Below are 23,939 nucleotides of genomic sequence, written 5' to 3' on the forward strand. Positions count from 1 at the left end.
GGGTACAGGGGCCCAAAGCCTTCCCACTGCTTTCCCAGGGGGATTAGCAGAAAGCTGGATCAGAAGTGGAGCAGCTGGGACTTGAACTGGTTCCCATATGGGATGCGGGCTCTGCAGGTGGAAGCTTTACCTGCTACAGCACAGCACTGGGCCCTATTTTTCTTTTTCATTATTTATTTTGTATTTGTTTTAAAAAAGAATAAGCAGTCACGAGGGACTTTGGTCTGTATGAAATGTATATTCTGCATCACTGAAGCTCTTGCATTTTTAAAGAGGTGTGGAGGGAAGTGCAGCCTTTCCTTTGTGGGACAGACTGGTCTGTTTATCTACATCAAAATGTAATCTTACTACATTTCTTGTGCCCTGTGATCAAGTGCTTCTTTAAACAGTTGTGGGCTGAAATCAGAATATGTGTGGGCAGGGATCTAGGTATTTATTTATTTATTTATTTTTTTTGTAAACAGTTCTCTTGAGTGCTTCTGAGGCCTGTCGGAGAGCAGCCTCCTGGGATTACATTCTAGCTAATTTTCTTCATAGATTGTTTCTTTCCTGTGGGTTATGAATGGGTGCTCAGATGTGCTAACAGAGGCCTGTTGTACGGAGAATGAATTGTGCAGCAGTGCCCTTCCTGATGAAGAGGAGCTGGCTCATTCTGGGAACAGTAAGCCAGTCTTTCCAAGAGAAGTTGAACTGCATGAAACAGCTTCCTTCTCGAAAGTCTTCTTGTGGTGGCAGTGTTTTATTTAAGTTCTGGTAAGTCATGGAGTTCTGACCCAAGCCATGTCCTGCTCAGCCTTTGATTGTGCAAGGGTGGCACATAGACCTGTCCTCACGTTAGCAATGGCCATCATAGATTCAACACCTACCACATGCCAGGCGCTGGGCTGAGTGCTACGGATCTTTTACCAGTTTTTATGGCAAGGTATAAAGGCAGGTGCTATTTTCATTTTATGATGGGAGGAAGCTGAGGCTTTGGGAAGTTGAATAATTGTCCATGATCGCACAACTGTACAGAAGCAATGTTTGGCTCTCAGATTCTTCAGCTTCCTTTCCATCCCCACTCCCAACCCCAACCCCTCCCCCTACCCCCAGGTCAGGCTGTCTCTCCTTTAGGAAAGGTCAGGGAGCTGCCTTGGAGAAGGTCTGCTCCCACCCTCCAGCCAGATCTGGAGGCTGTGCATCAGGCAGAGGGATGCAGAGCTGCAGGCTTCCCACTCAGCTTTCTAAGAGGCCTAGATCATCTACTGCACAGCTCCTTTTAGGTTTGAGTCCCTAATAAGAAGTAGGCCCTTGTACAGTCTGTACCACTGAAAACCCCATGTAGCACTTTTTTCTTTCTAATTTAATTTTTATTGTGGTGGAGTATGTACAATAAAATGTGTCATTTTAGTTGTTTTTAAGTGCACAATTGATGACATTAATATATTCACACTGTTGTGCTGCCATCACCACAGTCAACTTCTAGATCTTTCCCCATCATCCCAAGCAGAAACTTTATAACTGTTAAGCAATAATTCTGCATTCCTCTGCCCTCCTAGAATCTGGTGACCTCTGAAGCCTCTAAGCTAATTTCTGTCTCTGTGGTTATGCCTATTTGGTTAGTTCAAGTGTTTATCCTTTTGTGACTGGCTTATTTTACTTAGTATAATGTTTTCAAGGTTCATTCCTGTAGCATATGTCAGAGTGTTATTCCTTGCTGAATAATATATATTTTTTAAATATTTATTTGAGAGAGAGAGAGAGGTTAATCTTCCATCTACTGGTTTATTCCCCAAATGGCTGCAACAGCCAGGAGCCAGGAGCTTCATATGGGTCTCCCATATGGGTACAGGGGCCCAAACACTTGGGCCATCTTCTGCTGCTTTCCCAGGCACATTAGCAGGGAGCTGGATTGGAAGTGGAGCAGCTGGGATTTGAACCAGTGTCCACATGGGATGCTGGCGCTGTAGACAGCAGCTTAACTGGCTGTGCCAGAGCACTGGCCCCTGTAAAATATTCTACTGTATGAATATCCCATTTTGATTATTAATCCGTTGATGGAGTTTCGGTTGTTTCCACTTTTTGGCTATTGTGAATAATGATGGCATGAACATTAGTGTACTGTGTTCATATATCTGTTTGAGTCTTTGTTTTCAGTTCTTTGGGTTATATATCTTGGAGTAGAATTGCTGTAATAGTAATTCTGTGTTTAACTTTTTGGAGCAGTTTTCTTCCCCAGTGGTTGCACAAATCCTACTAGCAGTGTGTAAAGGTTTCAGTTTCTCCATATTCTTGATCTCTAATCTCCTGGTTAATTCCCCCCAAATACCTGCAACTGCTAGAGCCTGGAACTCAACTCAGGTCCCCAGGAAGCTGGAATTGGAAGTAGAACTGGAACTTGAACCCAAGCAGTCTTATGGGATGTGGACATCTCAAACAGCATCTTTTTTTTTTTTTTGACAGGCAGAGTGGACAGTGAGAGAGAGAGACAGAAAGGTCTTCCTTTGCTGTTGGTTCACCCTCCAATGGCCGCTGCGGCCGGCGCACTGCGCTGATCCGATGGCAGGAGCCAGGTGCTTCTCCTGGTCTCCCATGGGGTGCAGGGCCCAAGTGCTTGGGCCATCCTCCACTGCACTCCCTGGGCACAGCAGAGAGCTGGCCTGGAAGAGGGGCAACTGGGACAGAATCCGGCGCCCCGACTGGGACTAGAACCCGGTGTGCCTGCGCCGCAAGGCGGAGGATTAGCCTAGTGAGCCGCGGCACCGCCCCCTCCTAAAATTTTATAATCTGAGCTCTCACATTGAAGGCCTTTATCTGTTTTGAGTTAATTTTTGTGCATGATGTGATGTGGCGAGGGTGGGCTGGGTCATATTCACTCTTTTTGAAAACTGATATAGGCCGGCGCCGCGGCTCACTAGGCTAATCATCCACCTTGCGGCGCTGGCACACCGGGTTCTAGTCCCAGTTGGGGCACTGGATTCTGTCCCGATTACCTGTCTTCCAGGCCAGCTCTCTGCTGTGGCCAGGGAGTGCAGTGGAGGATGGCCCAAGTGCTTGGGCCCTGCACCCCATGGGAGACCAGGAGAAGCACCTGGCTCCTGCCATCGGATCAGCGCAGTGCGCCGGCCGCAGCGCGCCGGCCGCGGCGGCCATTGGAGGGTGAACCAACGGCAAGGGAGGACCTTTCTCTCTGTCTCTCTCTCTCACTGTCCACTCTGCATGTCAAAAAAAAAAAAAAATAAAGAAAACTGATATAAATTTTTTAAAAGACATTTATTTATTTGAAAGGCATTGTTACAGAGAGGCAGAGGCAGAAAGAGAGAAAAAGAGAGAGAGATCGGTCTTCCATCCACTTAATTCACAGCCCAAATGGCCACAACAACTGGAGCTGTGCCGATCTGAAGCCAGGAACGAGGAGCTTCTTCCGGGTCTCCCATGTGGATGCAGGGGCCCAGGGACTTAGGCCATCTTCTACTGCTTCTCAGGTCATAGTGGAGGGCTGGATTAGAACTAGAGCAGCTGGAACTCGTGCCTATATGGGATGCCGGCACCACATTACCTGTTATGCCACAGCACTGGCACCTATAAACGTTTTAGTTACTTATTTTCTATATTACTCAGTGGCATTTATATTTTGCTCTGATTTTTCAACCTCACTGCTTAACCCCTTCAACCTCTGTTCTCCCATTTTCTTTCCTTCAAACAGGACACATGGATGTTTTGCAGTTACCAAAGAGTTCCTCTTCTTCTAATTTTGTATAGTTATTTAAATTTTAAGTAGTTTGTGTTGAAAAGTAGATTATAGGGGCCTGGCACTGTGGCACAGTAGGTTAATCCTGTACCTGCGACATCCACATCCTAAATGGGTGCTTGTTTCAGTCCCTGCTGCTCCTCTTCCCATCCAGCTCTCTGCTATGGCCTATGAAAGCAGTAGAAGATGGCCCAAGTGCTTGGGCCCCTGCACTTGCATAGGAGACCTGGAAGAAGCTCCTGGCTCCTGGCTTCAGATCATCTCAGCTCCAGCCGTTGTGTCCATTTAGGGAGTGAAGCTGTGGATAGAAGACCTTTCTCTCTTCTCTCCCTGTCACTGTCTGCAACTCTACCTCTCAATACATAAATAAATAAAGTAAAAAAAAAAAAAAACAAAACAGAAAAGTAGATTATAAAAGTAGGTCAGGGTATGAGGAAGGTATATGTCACATTGCTTTGTTTTCCAGTTTCCTCTTTCTTGTGGAAAGAACATTATGCTGATGATGTGTTTCATCTTTATTGTCTGAATTGTGAAGCTAAACATGCATCTTTGTGAATACATCTGGGGGAGTTCCCAGAAGTCCTCCTTATTGACTGTTGATCAGTGTATTCCAAAGTTCCTCAAGGTTTTTTACTCTTGTCCTTTCAAATCACTTTCCCATACATAGGGATTGATACTAGTATCTTATTGGTCTTTCAAATGCCTTAGGAATTTGTGTGTGTGTGTGTGTGTGTGTAAGAGAGAGAGAGAGAGACAGACAGACAGACAGACATGTGTGGTATTTGGATAAACCTCAGTTGGGTGAATTTATTTATTTATTTATTTAAGTTCTTTTTTGTTATATAGTTTTTTTTTATTTAATAAATGTGAATTTACAAAGTGCAACTTTTGTATTGTTGTGGCTCCCCCCGCAACCTCCCTCCCTCCCATGGCCCTCCCCTCTCCCACTCCCTCTCCCATCCCACCCTTCATCGAGTTTCATTTTCAATTACCTTCATATACTGAAGATCAACTTAGTATATACCTTTTTTTTTTTTTTTTTTTTTTTTGACAGGCAGAGTGGACAGTGAGAGAGAGACAGAGAGAGAAAGGTCTTCCTTTGCCGTTGGTTCACCCTCCAATGGCCGCCGCTGCAGCCGGCGCACCGCGCTGATCCGATGGCAGGAGCCAGGATCCAGGTGCTTTTTCCTGGTCTCCCATAGGGTGCAGGGCCCAAGCACCTGGGCCATCCTCCACTGCACTCCTTGGCCATAGCAGAGAGCTGGCCTGGAAGAGGGGCAACCGGGACAGAATCTGGCGCCCCAACCGGGACTAGAACCCGGTGTGCCAGCGCCGCAAGGTGGAGGATTAGCCTATTGAGCCACGGCGCCGGCCTAACTTAGTATATACTAAGCAAGGATTTCAACAGGCTGTACTCACACAACTGCACAAGGTATAGGGTATTGTTCGACTACTAGTGTTCTGTTTAAGTTTCATAGTAAAACACATTAAGGACAGAGATCCTACGTGGGGAGCATGTACCCAGTGACTCCCGTTGTTGATTTAACAATTGGCACTCTTATTTATGACGTCAGCAATCACCCGAGTCTCTTGCTATGAGCTGTCTAGGCTATGGAAGCCCCTTGAGTTCATCTCTGAACTTGTTTAGTCAAGGCCTTATCACAGTGGAGGTTCCTTCCTCCCTTCAGAGAAAGGCGCCTCTCTCCTTGATGGCCTGTTCCTTCTGCTGGGGTCTTGTTCACCAGGATCTTTCATTTAGATTGTTTTTTGCCACTGTCTCATGGCTTTCCATGCCTGTGAGACTCTCATGGACCTTTTAGCCAGATCCGAATGTCCCAAGGGTTGATTCTGAGGCAGGAGTGCTGCTGTTCTATGAGTCTGCTGTGGGTCCTGTTTCCCCCTCAGGATCATTCTCTCCCTTTTAATTCTGTCCTTCATTATTTGCTTACACTGGTCTTATTTGTGAAATCTCATCGACACATACCCTATCTTTTTGATCGGTTGTGTATTTATACTTAATCACTTTACCAAGTGCACTGGCATTGGTGCAGTTGGGTGAATTTATATAGGTTAACTTACAGATGTCTGAAAAATTTTTTTAACTCACTATTTAAAATCCTAGTGACTGATTTTTAAATTGAAGAATTTACTTATTTTAGGGGTGATTTTGTATGTCTAGCCCTTTTTCATTGTTGACAAATGGTTTTGGTTTCAGAAATTATTTTAAATTTGTACAGTGATAAATAACATTAGAAAATTCTTTGGTCTTGAAATTCCTAGTTAGTTAGTGAAGAAGTGTCTGATTTTTCCTCTGGGTTCCCTGTCATACTGTTGAGTGTTAGGCAGTGTCTAATGTTGCTCATCCCAGGCTATCAGACTTCCCTTGGGAGCTCATTGGTAGTCTACAATCTGGGAAGAGAGGGCTCAGCTTGAAGAGAAGAGTAGGCCTTTAGTGTTGTTTTCCAGGAGATTTGACTCCTAAGTAGGTGTTTCTTGGTATCTTGTCATGTAAACACTTTTATTATCTGAGACACTGTTTGTTTATGTTTTATTTGTATTGGAAGATCCTTATTATTAATAATGGAAAAAAGAAAGGATTTTTTTCTTTTATTTTCTAGTTCTGAGCAACGTAACCATATCAGAAAGGTCAGAACATGTGCAGTATTTCATATGCTTGCAAAATAATTGTCAGCCAGCGAAGTAATTCAACCAGAACTCAACTCTCTTCATAAGAATAATGGTTTATGATAGGGAGAGTTAGAAGAAGGGATTGTATTTTCTTGAACTACCTCTGTCCTTTCTTTCACTACTTCCATCCTTTAGGAAGAAATTGGTATATATCTGAATCTATAGCTGTAGCTATTTTGTATATATAGTTTGTAATAAAAGTTTGATAAAGAAGTGCTCCCCCCCCCATTTAATGTATTGCCTGCCAGGCATGGGGTCCCCATTCTGAGGAGGGTGGCTGTTTAAGAAGAAACTCAGTGTGAGCTGATCTTGGCCCCCTGTTGCTGATTGAGCTTACATATTGGCAGTCATTGGCATGCCAGGCAGATTTCCTATGGCCTGTGACTGCATCTTTAAAGTAAGCAGTAGAAGATGCTTTCCATTCTGTCATTCTTTTCAGAACTTGGAGTAGGTTTCTGATATTGATAAAGGAGCATTTGCTTGGACAAAGTCACAATTTTAGCTGAATCATACAGTAATGATTTTATGAAATCATGAAAGAATGACCAAGCGCTGGAAGATCAGGAACATCTATCTCAGTGTAATAATTTGGTTACTAGACTTCTTTCAGGGTGGGATAGATATATTGGAGAGGACACAGAAAGTATATACATAGGTGTTAATGGGAAAGGAGCATAAAATGAGAGAACCTTTAGTAAAAACTGCTGCTATTAAATGGAGTTATTCTAGGGTATACCCTATGTAATTTAGAGATTGAGCAAATTGCATAACTTGAGCAGAATCTTCAACATATTTTTCTGTCATGCCTGAGGGCAGAGACAAAGGCTCTCAGATCATTCCCATAGAGCCCTGTACCTGAGAGGGAAGGCAGACAAGTAAGGAGACGGCTGTGATTCCATGTGGTAGGTGTGCCACTATGGGAAGACTGGGGAGGCAAGGGCTCCTACTTTGAGGGGCTGGAGAAACGATATTGCCCCTTACTGTTTTCATCTAAAGGATGGGAGGCTGCAACCAGGTTCATATTCTTCTGGTTGGGCACTTGTTGTCTTCATTTGCGAGACAGCTGTGTTGCCTGGGGACCTTGCTTGTTGCTTTGGGATAAGGAGACTAGCTCTTGGGCATGTAAATGCCATGTTCTAATTTTGTGCAGTGGCCACAGATAAGAGCTGAGAAAGCACCCTGGCTGAGAGAAGACAGCTGTTTAAAACTACCATCTTTCAGTGAGCCCTAGATCTTGACAAAATCAGGGCTTTTTTATCTTTAGATCTTTACTTTTATCAACTGCTCAGTGATTCAGTTTTGGAATTTTGAGGAGGTTTGACAGTATTTTGGGATATAGGTTGCTATTACAGTTGCTTTTGGATAGCATTATTAACATTTTTTAAAGGTTTGATGATATGCTTATTACACATATTATTGACTATAGAAATATAGAAAAGATACCTGAGAGGTATCTTTATTATGAATGAATTTAAACCTGTTACAAGTTATGTATAAGGATTCTTTTAATTTTGCTTCAATTATCTAACAGTGAGAAGTAAGACTGCTAGTTAAATGCATGAAATTTTTGTTATAAAATTCATTTTTAACAGGCATTGTATATATACATGACTTAAAATTTTAACTTTTCCTCCTAGAGCCTGTCTGCTGTCCACCCAGCTCCCTTCCTGAATGCAGCATGTTATTAATTTAATTATATACATTAAATACACATGAAAAGAATGCATAAATTGTGCTGCTGGTGGTCTATTACAAACTACTGTACATATTTATTTATTTATTTATTTATGTGAAAGCCAGAGAGAGAGAGAGGGAGAGATATCGTATACCTACTGATTCATTCCCCAACTGGCCACAGTGGCCAGGGTTTGTCCAGCCAAAACCAGGTGCTCAGAACTCCATCTGGGTCTCTCACATAGGTGGCAGGGGTCCAAGCACTTGGGCCATCTTCCACTTCCTTCCCAGGCACATTAGCTGGGAGCTGGATCTGGAGTGGGGTGGCCAGGACTCAGACCAGCATTCTGACATGGAATGCCAGTATAGTAAGTGCTGACATAACCCACCTTATTACAAAATTAACCCCTGTTCAATTTTTTTCCCTTTTCCTAAACTTAATCCTTCAAAGTATTACTACATTAAGAACTTTTTAAAATAAATAATATGCTACTGTATAGCATGCCATAGTTTATTGAAAGCCTCTGTTAATGAGCATTTTATTGTTTTTAATCTGTATTTGTAAATGATGCTGCAGAGAATATACCCATAATATATTATTTTGCATGTGAATATGTGCCCAGAAGTTGACATTTTGAATTGAAGGTTATGTGCCTTAAAGTTTTGAGATATTGCCAAATCATCTGCCTTATATTTTTAATAAAATCCATCCTGTAGTATGAGAGTCTTATACTTAATACATTTTGCAAAATATAATTTCAAAATAGCATATAGCCATGTGTTGTCATATGTCATTTTTGAATTAAAACATGGCTCAAAAGTGAATGAGTATCTGTCTTCTTCCTGTTACTTGTTTGTTTTCTATTTTTGACTTGGCAAGAATTCCCTGGCTTGGATGAGGTACAGGAATAAGCTTTATTTCCTTATGCGTGTTACCAGTGCTGTCTTCTGGAGGTGAATATTAGATGTGGACAGTTTACTGAATAACTGTCTATTTCTGTGTTTTCAGTGCATTGTTGGTATAGTAGGTGACAGTTGTGGATCAGGATTAGAATTCTATTTGAGTTTACAAGGAACTTTTTAGTATTTAGTGACTATGATATAATTTAATTAGAAAAAATATGATCAGATACCTTTTTAATGTTTAAAATGTTCGTTTCTTTTGGGTAGGTAATATGTCCATGGCTAAAAAATTTATTTATGTATTTTAAAGATTATTTATATGAAAGTTATAGTTAGAGGGACACACACACACACACACACAATCTTCCATTCACTGGTTCATTCCCCAAATGGAAGTGGTTCACACCTACCACATGGGTACAGGAGCCCAAGCATTTGGGCCATCTTCTGCTGCTTTTCCCAGGCTATTAGCAGGGGGCTGGATTGGAAGCGGAACAACTGAGACTCAAACCAGTGCCCATATGGGATGCCGGGGGTCACAGGCAGAGACTTAACCTGCTATACCACTACACTGCCCTGTCTTGGTTCAATTTTTTTTTTAAAAGAGTATTTATTTATTTGGAAGGCAGAGTAACAGAAAGAGAGAAATAGGGAGAGAGAGAGAGTTTTTCATCTGCTAGTTTGCTCCCCAAATAGCCACATTAGCCAGGGCTGGGTCAGGCTGAAGCCAGGAGCCAGGAACTCCATCCAATCTCCCACATGGGTGGCAGGAACTCAGGTACTTGAACCATCATCTGCTGCTTTCCAAAGTGCATTATCAGGAAGCTGGATGGAAAGTAGAGTAGCCAGGATATGGTATGGTGGCATCGCAGATGGCACCCTAACCTGCTTCTCCACAGTGCTGGCCCCTGTAGTTTGCTTTTTTCACTAAAATGATTATAGATATCTTTACAAATCACTAAAAACATATATTTACTATCATTCTCAGTAATTACATGGTATGCTATTGGTTGGATAGATTGTAGTTTATTTCCCAGTTCCCTATTTTTAATTAAATAGCTGCAATGAACAACTTTATAAATATATATTTTAGCATATTTGACAAATAATTTCCTTAGATGAATACTTAAATTTGGACTTTTTGGATCAAAGGATGTATTTTTTTAAAGATTTATTTTATTTATTTGAAAGAGTTACAGAGAGAGGTAGAGATAGAAAGAGAGGTCCTCCATCTGCTGGTTCACTCCCCAGATGGCTGCAACGGCTGGAGCTGCGCTGATCCGAAGCCAGGAGCCTCCTCCAGGTCTCCCACGTGGGTGCAGAGAACCAAGGACATGGGCCATCCTCCACTGCTATCCTAGGCCACAGCAGAGAGCTGGATCGGAAGAGGAGCAGCTGAGACTAGAACTGGCGCCCATGTGGGATCCCGGCGCTTCAGGCCAGGGCTTTAACCCGCTGCGCCACAGCGCCAGCCCCAGGATATATATATATATATATATATACACACACACACACACACACACATACATACACACACATATATATACACATATATACACACACATACATATATACATACATATATACATATATATATATATATATTTTTTTTTTTTTTGACAGGCAGAGTGGACAGTGAGAGAGAGAGACAGAGAGAAAGGTCTTCCTTTGCCGTTGGTTCACCCTCCAATGGCCGCCGCGGCCGGCGCGCTGCGGCCGGCGCACCGCGCTGATCCGATGGCAGGAGCCAGGAGCCAGGTGCTTTTCCTGGTCTCCCATGGGGTGCAGGGCCCAAGCACCTGGGCCATCCTCCACTGCACTCCCTGACCACAGCAGAGAGCTGGCCTGGAAGAGGGGCAACCGGGACAGAATCCGGCGCCCCAACCGGGACTAGAACCCGGTGTGCCGGCGCCGCTAGGCGGAGGATTAGCCTAGTGAGCCGCGGCGCCGGCCATATACATATATATTTAAAGAGTGTATTTATTTGAGAGGTAGAGTTACATATAGTGAGAGGGAGAGAGAGAGAGAGAGAGAGAAAGGTCTTCCATCTGCTGGTTCACTCCCCAAATGGTTGCAACGGCTGAAGCTGTGCTGATCTGAAGCCAGGAACCAGAAGTTTCCTCTGGATCTCCCACAAGGGTGCAGGGGCCCAAGGACTTGGGCCATCTTCTTACTGCTTTCCCAGGCCACAGCAGAGAGCTGGATCTGTAGTGGAGCAGCCGGGACTAGAACTGGCACCCATATGGGATGCTGGCGCTGCAGGTGAAGGATTAACCTACTGCACCACAGCGCCGGCCTGAAGGATGTATTTGAAAATTATTTATTCATGTGCCATGTTGTCCTAGATAGTTATGAACTTTGATTCTCTTCAGCATTGTATTAAAGAGTATATTTAATTATATTCCATTATATTCCTAAGTGATCTTTTTGTTTAAATGTAAGACTAGAGGGCCGGCGCCGCGGCTCACTAGGCTAATCCTCCACCTAGCGGCGCCGGCACACCGGGTTCTAGTCCTAGTCAGGGCGCCGGATTCTGTTCCGGTTGCCCCTCTTCCAGGCCAGCTCTCTGCTGTGCCCAGGGAGTGCAGTGGAGGATGGCCCAAGTGCTTGGGCCCTGCACCCCATGGAGTCCAGGAGAAGCACCTGGCTCCTGCCATCAGATCAGCGCGGTGCGCCAGCCGCGGCGGCCATTGGAGGGTGAACCAATGGCAAAAGGAAGACCTTTCTCTCTGTCTTTCTCACTGTCCACTCTGTCTGTCAAAAAATAAAAAAAAATAAAAAATAAAATAAAAAAAAAAAGACTAGAGTAATAGGTCTTTTCCTATTTAAAAAAAAAACTCATTGATGGCGAATATGAGGAAGTTGAACGTATATGGCATACACTGAAAAAAAATAATGAGGCTGTCAGCTCAGTTTGGAAGCTAGGCATCTTTATTTAGTACAGTTCAGGGTTACTAATATAGTTAAGGCACAGATAAATTTGTATACTTTTCTTTTGGATTTTTTCCACTATATCCATAAAAGATGTTTGTAAAACTGTCATTTTAGTGATAGCAATATCTGGTTATAATTTATCTAAGAAATACAGCAATTTTTTTCCTGTTAAGTATAAACATAGTTAAGTACAGATTTAAAGTACTAGTAGGGGCAAGTATTTGGCCTGGTGATTAAGACAGCAGGTAAAGATGCCCATGTCCTTCACTGGGTGCTGGGTTTTCATTCCTGGTTCCATATCCTGACTCTGGCTTCCTGCTAATGCAAACCTTGGGAAGCAAGGGTGATGGTCAAGTAGCTAGGTTCCTACCACCCATATGGGAGACCTAGGTTCAGTTCTCAGCTCCTGGCTCCAGCCAGCTCCAGATGTTGCTGCATTTGGGGAGTGAACCAATACCTGGGAGCTCTGTTTCTCTCAAATTAAAAGAAGAAATTACTCGTTTCAGTGTGTGAAATATGGTTGAATGAGATAGGAAGCAATGTATGAAGTTCTGTTTTTAATAATCTTTGTCATTGCTCATTTGATGTCCCAAATTATTTTTCCCAGAATGGTCTCTCATATAACATTGAAAGGATTTGAAGTTAAATATAAGAAGGCCTGATTTGTCAATGAATAAATGAAACTCCAAAGTCCTTATTTTGGATCTTTTTTTCAGCACGCATAGGCCTTTTTATCTTTTTTATTATTTCTTAAAAAGATTATTTATTTACTAGAAAGGCAGGGAAAGACTGATCTTCCATCTGCTGGTTTGCTTCCCAGATGCCTGGGACAGCCAGGACTGGGCCAAGCTGAATCCAGGGATCTAGGAACCCCATAGGGCGATCTGCTACATGGCTGACAGGCTCAAGCATTTGGGCCATCATTTGCTGCCTTCCCAGGCACATTAGTAGGAAGCTGGATTGGAAGAGGAGTACCCAGTACTCCAGCCTGTTCCTGTAATGTGGGATGTTGGCATCATAAGCAAGGAATGGAATCAAGGGAAATGGGATTGGAGGGTGGGGGTAATAAGCAAAGCTGCATTTTCATACCAGGGCATATCTAAGTAGGAGCTTTACCCACTGGTGGCCTTACACTTGTTTCACTGTGTTATGTAGTTTTCCTTATTGACTCAGGAATCATCAGGAGAATAGTCTCTTAGGGACAGCATCTTGCAGTATTGCGGTGGAGTAGATTGTTTGCTTATTCTCTCCTGAGTACATATGGTCACTGAGGCAATGCCTGGTAGATAGGCTGGATATTAGGTATTCAGTGAACTTAGGGAACTGGTTACAAGAACCCATCTACATCATGAATATTTTAACATTTTTTTCTTTTTCTTTTGAAATTACTATAGATTCACAAGAAGTTGCAAAAAATAGTATAGAGATTCTTGTTTCTCCTCTGCCCTAGTGGTTATGCATATTTGGTTGTTTCTGCTTCTTTCCTGCTGTGCTCCCTACATTATCCTTTCTCCCTATCCCTTTCCCATTCTTGGTCATGTCTTTGGCTTGCCATTGGCATCTGTGGGAAATACTGAGTCTCTAAATTAAAGGTTGCTGGTTATTCTTGTAGGGCTGCTCATGGAAATATATGGTTCTTCCTCTTCACTTGTTCTTTAGGAATCACTTGCTGTGTATGTTGTGCTGTACCAGGTACCATACAGGCTCTTCTGCACTGACTGAGGACATTAAGTGTGGTGGACATAGCCTTCCTTTTTATGTGTGTTTCCTAAATTGTCTAAAGTACTCAGAGACCTGTTGATGAAAAGTAGCAGTAGCAATTTGGTGGAAGTACCCTGTGTTTGGAGTTAGAAATATAGGCTCAAATTTTGGTTCTGTTTCCAACTTGCTCTAAGACCCTGAGAATCACTGTAGTGCTGACTCTTATCTCTTCTGTAAAATAGGCATGTTAATAATAATTTTACAAAGGTTTGGTGGGGGAATAGGGAAAGTGGCACTGGTGTGATCGCATAATGAGTTGAAGAGTGCTGTTTCAGATGTGAAGTAGCTGGCTTATTTTAAGTTGCTGAAATGAAAGCCAAATTTTAAAGCTTTGCAGCATTACTTCTTCTTCTTCTTCTTTTTTTTTTTTTTTCTTTTTTGACAGGCAGAGTGGACAGTGAGAGAGACAGAGAGAAAGGTCTTCCTTTGCCGTTGGTTCACCCTCCAATGGCCGCCGCGGCCGGCGCACCACGCTGATCCGATGGCAGGAGCCAGGAGCCAGGTGCTTCTCCTGGTCTCCCATGGGGTGCAGGGCCCAAGCACTTGGGCCATCCTCCACTGCACTCCCTGGGCACAGCAGAGAGCTGGCCTGGAAGAGGGGCAACCGGGACAGAATCTGGCGCCCCAACCGGGACTAGAACCCGGTGTGCCGGCGCCGCTAGGTGGAGGATTAGCCTAGTGAGCCGCGGCGCCGGCCCTTCTTTTTTTTTTTTTTTTAAAGATGTATTTATTGGGGCTGGCCCTGTGGTGCAGAGGGTTAAAGCCCTGGCCTGAAGCGCCAGCATCCCACATGGGTGCCGGTTTTAGTCTTGGCCGCTCCTCTTCCAGTCCAGCTCTCTGCTGTGGCCTTGGATAGCAGTGGAAGATGGCCCAAGTGCTTGGGCCCCTGCACCCGTGTGGGAGACCCAGATGAAGCTCCTGGCTTCGGAGCTTCTTCGGATCGGCGCAGCTGCGGCCATTTCCGCCATCTGGGGAGTGAACCAGGGGATGGAAGACCTTTCTCTCTGTCTCTACCTCTCCCTGTAACTCTGTCTTTCAAATAAATAAAATAAATCCTAAAAAAAAAAGTTAAAAAAAAACAAAACAAAAAGATGTATTTATTTGAAAGGCAGAGTTACAGACAAGCAGAGAGAGGGAGAGGGAAAGGGAGAGGGAGAGGTCTTCTTTCCGCTGGTTCACTACACAGGTGGCAGCAAGGGTTGGAGCTTTGTTGATATAGGAGCCAGGAGCTTTTTCTGGGTCTCCCACGTGGGTGCAGAGGTCCAAGGACTTGAGTCATCGTCCACTGCTCTCCCAGGCTGTAGCGGAGAGGTGGATCTGAAGTGGAGCAGCTGAGACTTGAACCTGTGCCCATATGGGATGCTGGCACTCAGGTGCCGGCTTTACCTGCTACGCCACAGTGCTGGCCCCAAAATTACTTCTTTTTAATTTATTTTTTATTTTATTTATTTATTTATTTTTTTGACAGGCAGAGTGGACAGTGAGAGAGAGAGACAGAAAGGTCTTCCTTTGCCGTTGGTTCACCCTCCAATGGCCGCTGCAGCCAGTGCGCTGCGGCTGGCGCACCGCGCTGATCTGATGGCAGGAGCCAGGTGCTTCTCCTGGTCTCCCATGGGGTGCAGGGCCCAAGGACTTGGGTCATCCTCCACTGCACTCCCTGGCCACAGCAGAGAGCTGGCCTGGAAGAGGGGCAATCGGGACAGAATCCGGTGCCCCGACTGGGACTAGAACCCGGTGTGCCGGCGCCACAAGGCGGAGGATTAGCCTAGTGAGCCGTGGCGCTGGCCCAAAATACTTCTTTATAGCTTGACTTCTTTACTAAGTAACAGAAAAACTGCCCCTTGCTTTTACATCTCCAACCTGTACCTTTTGTCTTCACAATAAATATCCAGTAATTAAAGGGTTTCTTTCTCTTTTCTAAACTGGTTGTTACATGGCTCCCTTGGGAAATTGGGATGGCCATGTCAGCTGTCATGCTATCAAATGACATATCAAATGCTCTTCTCTTTTCTTACTCACCTAAGTCTGGGCTTTTCCTGTTTCAAAAACCTCTTAGCAAGTCTCAAGCTAGCATGTATGCTCCTTTCTGCTTACCTTTTTATCAGGTTTTGCTTTTAGAAACAAACTTGTTGTGGTGCTAGAAGTTTTTATTTTTGGAGAGACTTTTAAAATAAAAAGTCTTAATAAAAGATACACATGCACACAAATGGCATAAGTAGTCAATATGCAAAGTGGGGATAAGATGAAAAATTCAAGATGTAGATAATTGATACCATTTTATCCTTTATGCTGGTCTAGATGCAGGCAGACTTTTAAATCATTAAGGGACGGACATCTATAGAACACCTTACTCAGTAGCAGTTAATACACTATGTTCTCCATTGCGTATGTAACGTTCTCCAGAGCATACCATATGTTATGCCATAAAAGAAGCCTCAGTAATTTTAAAAGGATGTAAATCACATGCAGTGTTCTCTGACCACAATGAAATGTAACCAGATGCCAATAATGGAAGGAAATTTGAGAAATCCATAAATATATCAAATTAAACACACTCTTAAATTATCAGTAGATTAAGGAGGAAATCACAAGAAAAATTAAATATTCTGAGATAAAACAAAAATATCAACTTGTCATGGTGGTTGTTGTTGGACAACAGTGTGTATGCCATTGAGTGTACACTTAAATTATTAAATTGGTAATTTTATATCTATATTTTATCATAGTTAAAAAAAATGCCCTGTTGAAGAATATGCCGTTGTTGAAGAATAGAAGTTGAGTGTCTGCTGTGCTCTGTGCAAAAACTAAACAACATACTGGGAGTAAAGGGCTGTAGTGAAAGCAGTGCTTAGGGGGAAATTTATGGTTGTTAATACCTGTATTAAAAAAGAAGAAATATCTCAAATCAATAACCTAAAAAACTGTAAGAGAAGAATACACTAAACTCAAAGCAAGCAGAAGAGAGATGATAATACAACATGAGATAAGCAATAAGTGATATGGAGTGGAAAAAAGTAGAGAAAATCAGCCAACCAAAAACTGATTCTTTGTAAAGACCAACAGAGTTGGCAGACTCTGAACTATACTGACCAAGAACAAACAGCAGAATGACTCAAATTAATAAAATCACGAGTGAAAGAAAAGACATCATCTACTGACCTTAGAGGGTAAAACAATTATAACTGAATACTAAGAATACTTATATGCTAACAAATTAAATAACTTAGATGAAATATCTTCATTTCTAGAAAGAATACTGAAATTGTCTCAAGAAGAAATAGAGGATTTGAATAGGGCAGCTGCTGTGGTACAGTGGGTTAAACTGCTGCTTGCAATGCCAGCATCCCACATCAGAATGCCAGTTTGAGTCTCAGTTACTCCACTTCCAATTCAGCTTTCTGTAAATGTGCTTGAGAAGCAGCAGAAGAAAGCTTAAGTATTTGGGCCCCTTCCACTCATGTGGGAGACATGGATGGAGTGTCAGGTTCCTGGCTTTCATCTGGCCAAGTCCTGGCTTTTGTGGCCATTGGAGAGTGGACCAATGGAAGGTCTTTTTTTACTCTCTCTCTCCCTTTTTGCTCTGTCACTTTGCATTTCAAATAAAATAAAAATAAATCTTATTTTTAAAAAGAAAATCTGAATAGATCAATAATAAATGATTAACAATCAAAAAGCACCCCCACAAAATAAAGCCTAGGCCCAGATGACTTCACAGTTGTTGGTTCTACAAAATGTTTAAAAAATTAACACAGTTTTAAAAATAAACTCTTTAAAAATAAAGAAGAGGAGAGAATACTTCCCAGTTCATCCTATGAGGACATTATTAACCAGGTACTAAAACCAGACCAAGGCATTTCATAAAATGAGAACTGTAGAACAGTATGCCTTATTTATATAGATGTAAAACTGTCAACAAAATATTAGCAAACTGAATCCAGCAACATATCAGAAGAATTAGACACTATGGCCAATAGAGATTTATTCTAGGAAGCAAGGTTGGTTTGCTATCTGAAAATGAATGTATTATGCCATATTGCTAGAATAAAGGACAAACCCCCATGATCATATCCATAGCTGCAGTAAAAGCATTTGGCAAAATTCTGTACATTTCATGATAAAAACACTCAGCAAATTAGGAATAAAAGAGAACTTCCTCCATGTGATAAATGCCATCTGTGAAAACCCATAGTCAGATGATGGAAGACTGAAGGCTGTCCTAAAATCAGGAGCAAGACAGGGATGTTCTCTTTTGCCACTTCTATTCAGGGCATTTAGGTGAGCCAAAGGAGGAAAAGATGCCCAGACTGGAAAGGAAGAAGTAAAACAATTCTATTAGCAGATGATATGATTTGTTTATAGAAAGTGTTAAGGAATCTACTCTAAAACTGTTAGAATTAATAAATAAGGAGGCCAGTGCTGTGGGATAGCCAGTAAACTGCTGCCGGCGATACCAGCATCCCATATGGATGCTGGTATGTGTCCCGACTGCTGAATTTCTGAACAGCTCCCTGTTAGTGGCCTGAGAAAAGCAGCAGAAGATGGGCCAAGTGTTTGGGCCCCTGCCACCGACATGGGAGACTGAGAAAAAGCTCCTGACTTCTGGGTTGTGGCCATCTAGGGAGTAAAGCAGTGGAAGAAAATCTGCCTGTTTCTTTTCTGTCTGTAACTCTTTCAAATAAATAATTAAACTTTAAAAAAAAAAACCCTTAATAAATAAGTTAAGCAAGGTTGCAAGATATAAGATCAATATACAAAAATCCATTATATTCCTTTACACATGCAATGAACAATCCAAAAAATGAAACCAGGAAAACAGTTTCATTCACAATAGCATCAAAAAGAAGAAAACATTTAGGAATGACATTAACAAAAGAAGTATAAAACTTATACTCTGCCAGACCCCCAGGGCGGGTCTGAAGGTTGAGCTGAATATCAGGGGTCAATGATGTAAGCAATCATGCCTACATAGTGAAGCCTTCATAAAATCCCAAAAGGACAGGGTTCAGAGAGCTTCTGGATTGCTGAACATACAGAGGTTCATAGAAGGTGGTATGACCAGAGAGGGTATGGAAACCCCACACCCCTTTACACATTCCTTACCCAATGCATCTCTTCCATGTAGATGTACATATGTATCCTTTGTACCCTTGTAATATCCTTTACAGTAAACCATTAAGCATAAGCAAAAAAAACAAAAACAAAAACAAAAAAAAAACAAAAACAAAAAAAAAGGAAAAAACCCTTGAGTTATAAAATGCCAGTAAAAGAAATTAAAAATCTAAATGGGAAGACATCCTATGTTCATGAATTGGAAGACTTAATATTTTTATGATGGCAGTACTTCCTGGGTTTGTCTACAGATTCAATTAAAATCCCAGCTGCCTGTTTTGTAGAAATTGATGGCCTGATCTTAAAATTCATGTGGAAATGCAGAGGTCCCAGTACAACCAAAGCTATCTTGAAAATGAACAAAGTTGAAGTACTTTCATTACAGCAAAGCTACAGTAATCAAGAAAGTCTGGTACTGCTGTAAAGAACAGACAAGAAAAATGAGTGGAATAGAATCAGAGTCCAGAAATAAACCTTTACATTTATGGTCAAAATTGGTTTTCAACAAGCTTGCAAGGACAATTAGTGGGGAAAGAACAGTTTTTTAAACAAATGAATATCCAAATGCAAAATCATGAGTTTGGAACCCTACCTTATTTGTATATACAAATTAACTCAAAATCAATCATAGACCTAAATGTAAGATCTGAATCTGTAAAAGTCTTAAAACATGTGTGTGAATCTTCATGTCCTTGGGTTTGGCAGTAATATCTTTTTTTTTTATTATGAATAAAATGGTAATGGTTTCTTGGGTATGGCACCAGTAATAAAAGAAGAAAGATAAATTGGTCTTCATCAAAATTAAAAACTTTGATTAGAATAACACCGTTTAGAGAATGAAAAGATAGGGGCTGGCGCTATGGTGTAGCGGGTAAAGCTGCCGCCTGCAGTGTTGGCATCCCATATGGGTGCTGGTTCAAGTCCTGGCTGCTCTGCTTCTGATCTAGCTCTCTGCTGTGGCCTGGGAAAGCAGTAGAGGATGGCGCAAGTCCTTGGGCCCCTGCACCCACGTGGGAGACCTGGAAGAAGCTCCTGGCTCCTGGCTTCGGATTGGCTCAGCTCCGGCCATTGTGGCCATATCGGGAGTGAACCAGCAGATGGAAGACCTCTTCCCCCCCGCCCCACCTCTGCCTCTGCCTCTCCTTCTCTCTCTGTGTAACTCAGACTTTCAAATAGCTAAATAAGTCTTCACACACACACAGAAATACATGTTAAAATATTTAAAAAAAGAGAAAATGAAAAGGTAGCCCATAGAATGAGAGAAGCTATTGCAAATCATACATTGGATAAAGGACTTTCATCCAGAGTATATGAAAAAAAAAAAAAAACCTGCTGTAATCAACAATAAAAAGAAATATATAACCCAGTTTAAAAATGAGCAAAGGGGCCGGCGCCGAGGCTCAATAGGCTAATCCTCCGCCTTGCGGCGGCCGGCACACCAGGTTCTAGTCCCGGTCTGGGCGCTGGATCTGTCCCGGTTGCCCCTCTTCCAGGCCAGCTCTCTGCTGTGGCCAGGGAGTGCAGTGAAGGATGGCCCAAGTGCTTGGGCCCTGCACCCACATGGGAGACCAGGAGAAGCACCTGGCTCCTGGCTTTGGATCAGCGCGGTGCACCGGCCACAGTGTGCCGGCCGCAGCGGCCATTGAAGGGTGAACCAACGGCAAAGGGAGACCTTTCTCTCTGTCTCTCTCTCACTGTCCACTCTGCCTGTCAAAAAAAAAAAAAAAAATGAGCAAAGGATTTGATTAGATGATTCTTCAAAGATGATGTCCAAATGGCCAATATGTCCATGAAAAGAACTCACAATAGGCAAATCTGTTGAGATATAAAGTAGATTATTGATTTTCATAGACTTGGAGAAAGAGAGGATGGGAGTGACTTAAAGAATGCTGGGGTTTCATTTGGTTTGATAAGTTCTAGAATTTGTGATGATGGTTGTATAACTTTGTGAATATAATAAAAACTGAATTTTATACTTTAAAAAGGTGAATTTAATGGTATGCATTATGTAAAAAAGCTTGTTAGAAAATCATGTAAGGGGCAGGCATTGTGGTACAGTGGTTTAAGCTGCTTCTTGGGACCCCTGCATCCCATATCAAAGTGCCTGGGTTGGAGTCTTGCCTCTGCTTCTGATCCAGCATCCTGCTAATGCACATCCTGAGAGGCAGCAGATGATGAATCAAGTTCTTGGGTCCCTGCCACCCACAAGGGACACCCAGTTTGAGGTCCTGGCTTTGGCCTGGCCTAACCCAGCTGTTGTAGGCATTTGGGGAATGAACCAGCAGATGGAAGATATTTCTCTATTTGCCTTTCAAATATATAAAATAAATAAAAAAACTAAAAATCATGTAAGAAGTTAGTTAGGCTTAGTGATCTGTTTTTCATTAGTATAGTAAGCAGAAATGAAAAAGAATGCTGTTTGACCAAGACTAGTAAATGAAGTTCTCTGTAAAACATGATAGAAATGAATTGCTGAGAGATTGGACATTCACAGTCTCTGTTTCTCGAGGAGCCTACTTGTTGGTCACACTGTGTGTCTGTGATGCTGCCTCTCTCCCTACTAAGTCGTTTCTCTGCCAGTGCTCTTATCTCCATGGAAGGCCCTTCCTTGGAAGGCTGTAATGTATATTATTATTCTCTCCTATACAGTTGAGTATGTTGATACTGATATTAGCTTTGTATATATCTTTATTTTTCATGGGAGGAAGAAAAATCAACAGTGTGTAAAAAAAGTGAAAAATCCTTATTTCCAGTTAGTTTTGACTGATAGTTGTTTTTGGATGAATAAAATTGATATCATTAAATAACCACTCCATTTTGAGACCTATAAATATTTATTTTTCTTTTTAGAAAATATGAAAAGTAGAAGAAATTACTAAGTAGAAGAGAGAAGCACTCATGATCTTATTACTCAGACTTTACTTCAGTATTTTACCCTCTTTTTGTGCTTTAAGTTTTCACACATAAACTGTATAATACCATATATAACTTAATACAATTTCACATCTTATTTTGTTTCTTTAAAATTTTGTTGCAGAGTTTTTTCTCATAAGCTTTACAATTCTTTTGATTAAATTAGAAATTATAAAAAGCTTTGATTTCAAACACATACAAAAGTAAGGAATAGTACCGCAAACCCTTACCTACCTATGACTGAGCTTCCGCAATTCTTGCTTCATTTCTGATGGAGTTTGGAGGAGTAGAACAAAAATAGAAGTAATTTATCCAGTGTGATCAAGCTGACACAGAGAAGGCAAATAAAATGTATTTTACACTTTTACAGGGAAAAAATTGAAATTATCTGAAAGAATTAGAAAAAAAGTTACTTCATTAATGAAGGCAAATACTAATGAAGGTGAACATTAACTATTCTGAATATCTTACCTGACCTCTGTGTGGTACTTTTTCCAATTTTCTTCCTTCCTTCCTTCCTTGGCCAGCTTGACTTTATCTATCTACCTATAAGACGTTTATTATTTATATATATATATATATATATATATAATAAAAGATTTTATTTATTTATTTGAAAGCCAGAAATACAGAGAGAGAAGGAGGGAAAAAGAGAGAGAGATATCTTCCATTTGCAGGTTCACTCCCCCACCAGTGGCCACCACAAATAGGCTGAAGCCAGGAGCTAGGAACTTCATCTGAGTCTCCCACATCAGTGGTGGGGCCCAAGTACTTGGGCCATCTTCCATCGCTTTTCCCAGGCCATTAACAGGGAGCTGGATCTGAGGTGAAGCAGCCGGGACTTGGATAAGCACCTATTATGAGATGCAGGCATTACAGGTAGTGGCTTTGCTGGTCCCTTTGATCTGCCTTTTAAATGTAATATGGTGAATCTGAATGTTTTGCTCATTTTTGACATTTACATTATAATTATATTTTGTGATGATTACATTGTAGTTAATTGTGCACACTGGAATGGGTGAGAGAGAGTGTTTAACGTTTTTCTTACAATATTATTGTGATCACTCAATTACTTCCAGCTTAATTTTAATGATCATTCCAAGGTTAATATATATCCAACCAATCTCCTGATTCTGCTATTCAGAGATGATTTGTGCAGGGTTCTTGTAAGGCCAAAGCACTATTGACTTTTGGGCTTTGTCTGCTGCAACCTTTCTGCTCTGTGCCTGACTGACAGTTTTATGCCTTTTTTTTTTTTCCTTTTTATTAGAAAGGCAGAGAGACAGAGACAGATCTGCTGGTTTACTTCCTAAATGCCTATAAAAAGCCAGGGCTGGTCCGGGTTAAATCCAGAAGCCCAGAACTCCATCCAGGTCTTTCATGTGGGTGTCAGGGACCCAACTACTTGAGCCATCACCTATTGCTGCCCAGGGTGCACATTAGCAGGAAGCATGATTGGAAGTGAATTAGCCAGGACTAATGTGGAATATTAAACATCTCTGTGGGGAGCAACTCGGACTAGACTAAGTTACTGGAATTAAGACTTATTCTATGCATCTGCTCTCCCACAATATGGCACTGGGAGAGGAGTAAACAGCTTCTTTTTTTTTTTTTTTTTTTTTTGGACAGGCAGAGTGGACAGTGAGAGAGAGACAGAGAGAAAGGTCTTCCTTTGCCGTTGGTTCACCCTCCAATGGCCGCCGCGGCTGGCGCGCTGCGGCCGGCGCACCGCGCTGATCCGATGGCAGGAGCCAGGAGCCAGGTGCTTTTCCTGGTCTCCCATAGGGTGCAGGGCCCAAGCACCTGGGCCATCCTCCACTGCACTCCCTGGCCACAGCAGAGAGCTGGCCTGGAAGAGGGGCAACTGGGACAGAATCCGGTGCCCTGACTGGGACTAGAACCTGGTGTGCCGGCGCCGCTAGGCGGAGGATTAGCCTAGTGAGCCGCGGCGCCAGCCAAGAGTAAACAGCTTCTATGCAGCTGCCTCTCGATAACTTGAGTGATGACCTGCAGGAGCTGATCCTGCTCCTGATTGGAGGAGAGCAGTGTACTCGGCGTGTGGGTAGCAGAGTTGGGATTGGTGGAAGAGGACTATAAAGGAGGAGAGAGACAACATGCACCGGGAACATCTAAGGGGAACACCTGAGGAACATCTGAGCAGCCCCCGAGAGAGCCGGCCGGTGGTGTGCCGCTCCCCCGCGGAAGTGGGGAAAGTGGCAGGGGGAAC

The 23,939-nt window shown here is 42.4% G+C and overlaps 1 protein-coding gene across 49 annotated transcripts in view; it reads left to right on the forward strand.

The window, feature by feature from the left end:
• Positions 1 to 23,939, forward strand: part of CLASP1 (cytoplasmic linker associated protein 1) — a 295,826-nt gene that overhangs the window by 6,290 nt on the left and 265,597 nt on the right. The window lies entirely within an intron of this gene.

The sequence above is a fragment of the Oryctolagus cuniculus genome, chromosome 3 (genome assembly GCF_964237555.1).
Source record: "Oryctolagus cuniculus chromosome 3, mOryCun1.1, whole genome shotgun sequence".
NCBI classification, from domain to species: Eukaryota; Metazoa; Chordata; class Mammalia; order Lagomorpha; family Leporidae; genus Oryctolagus; species Oryctolagus cuniculus.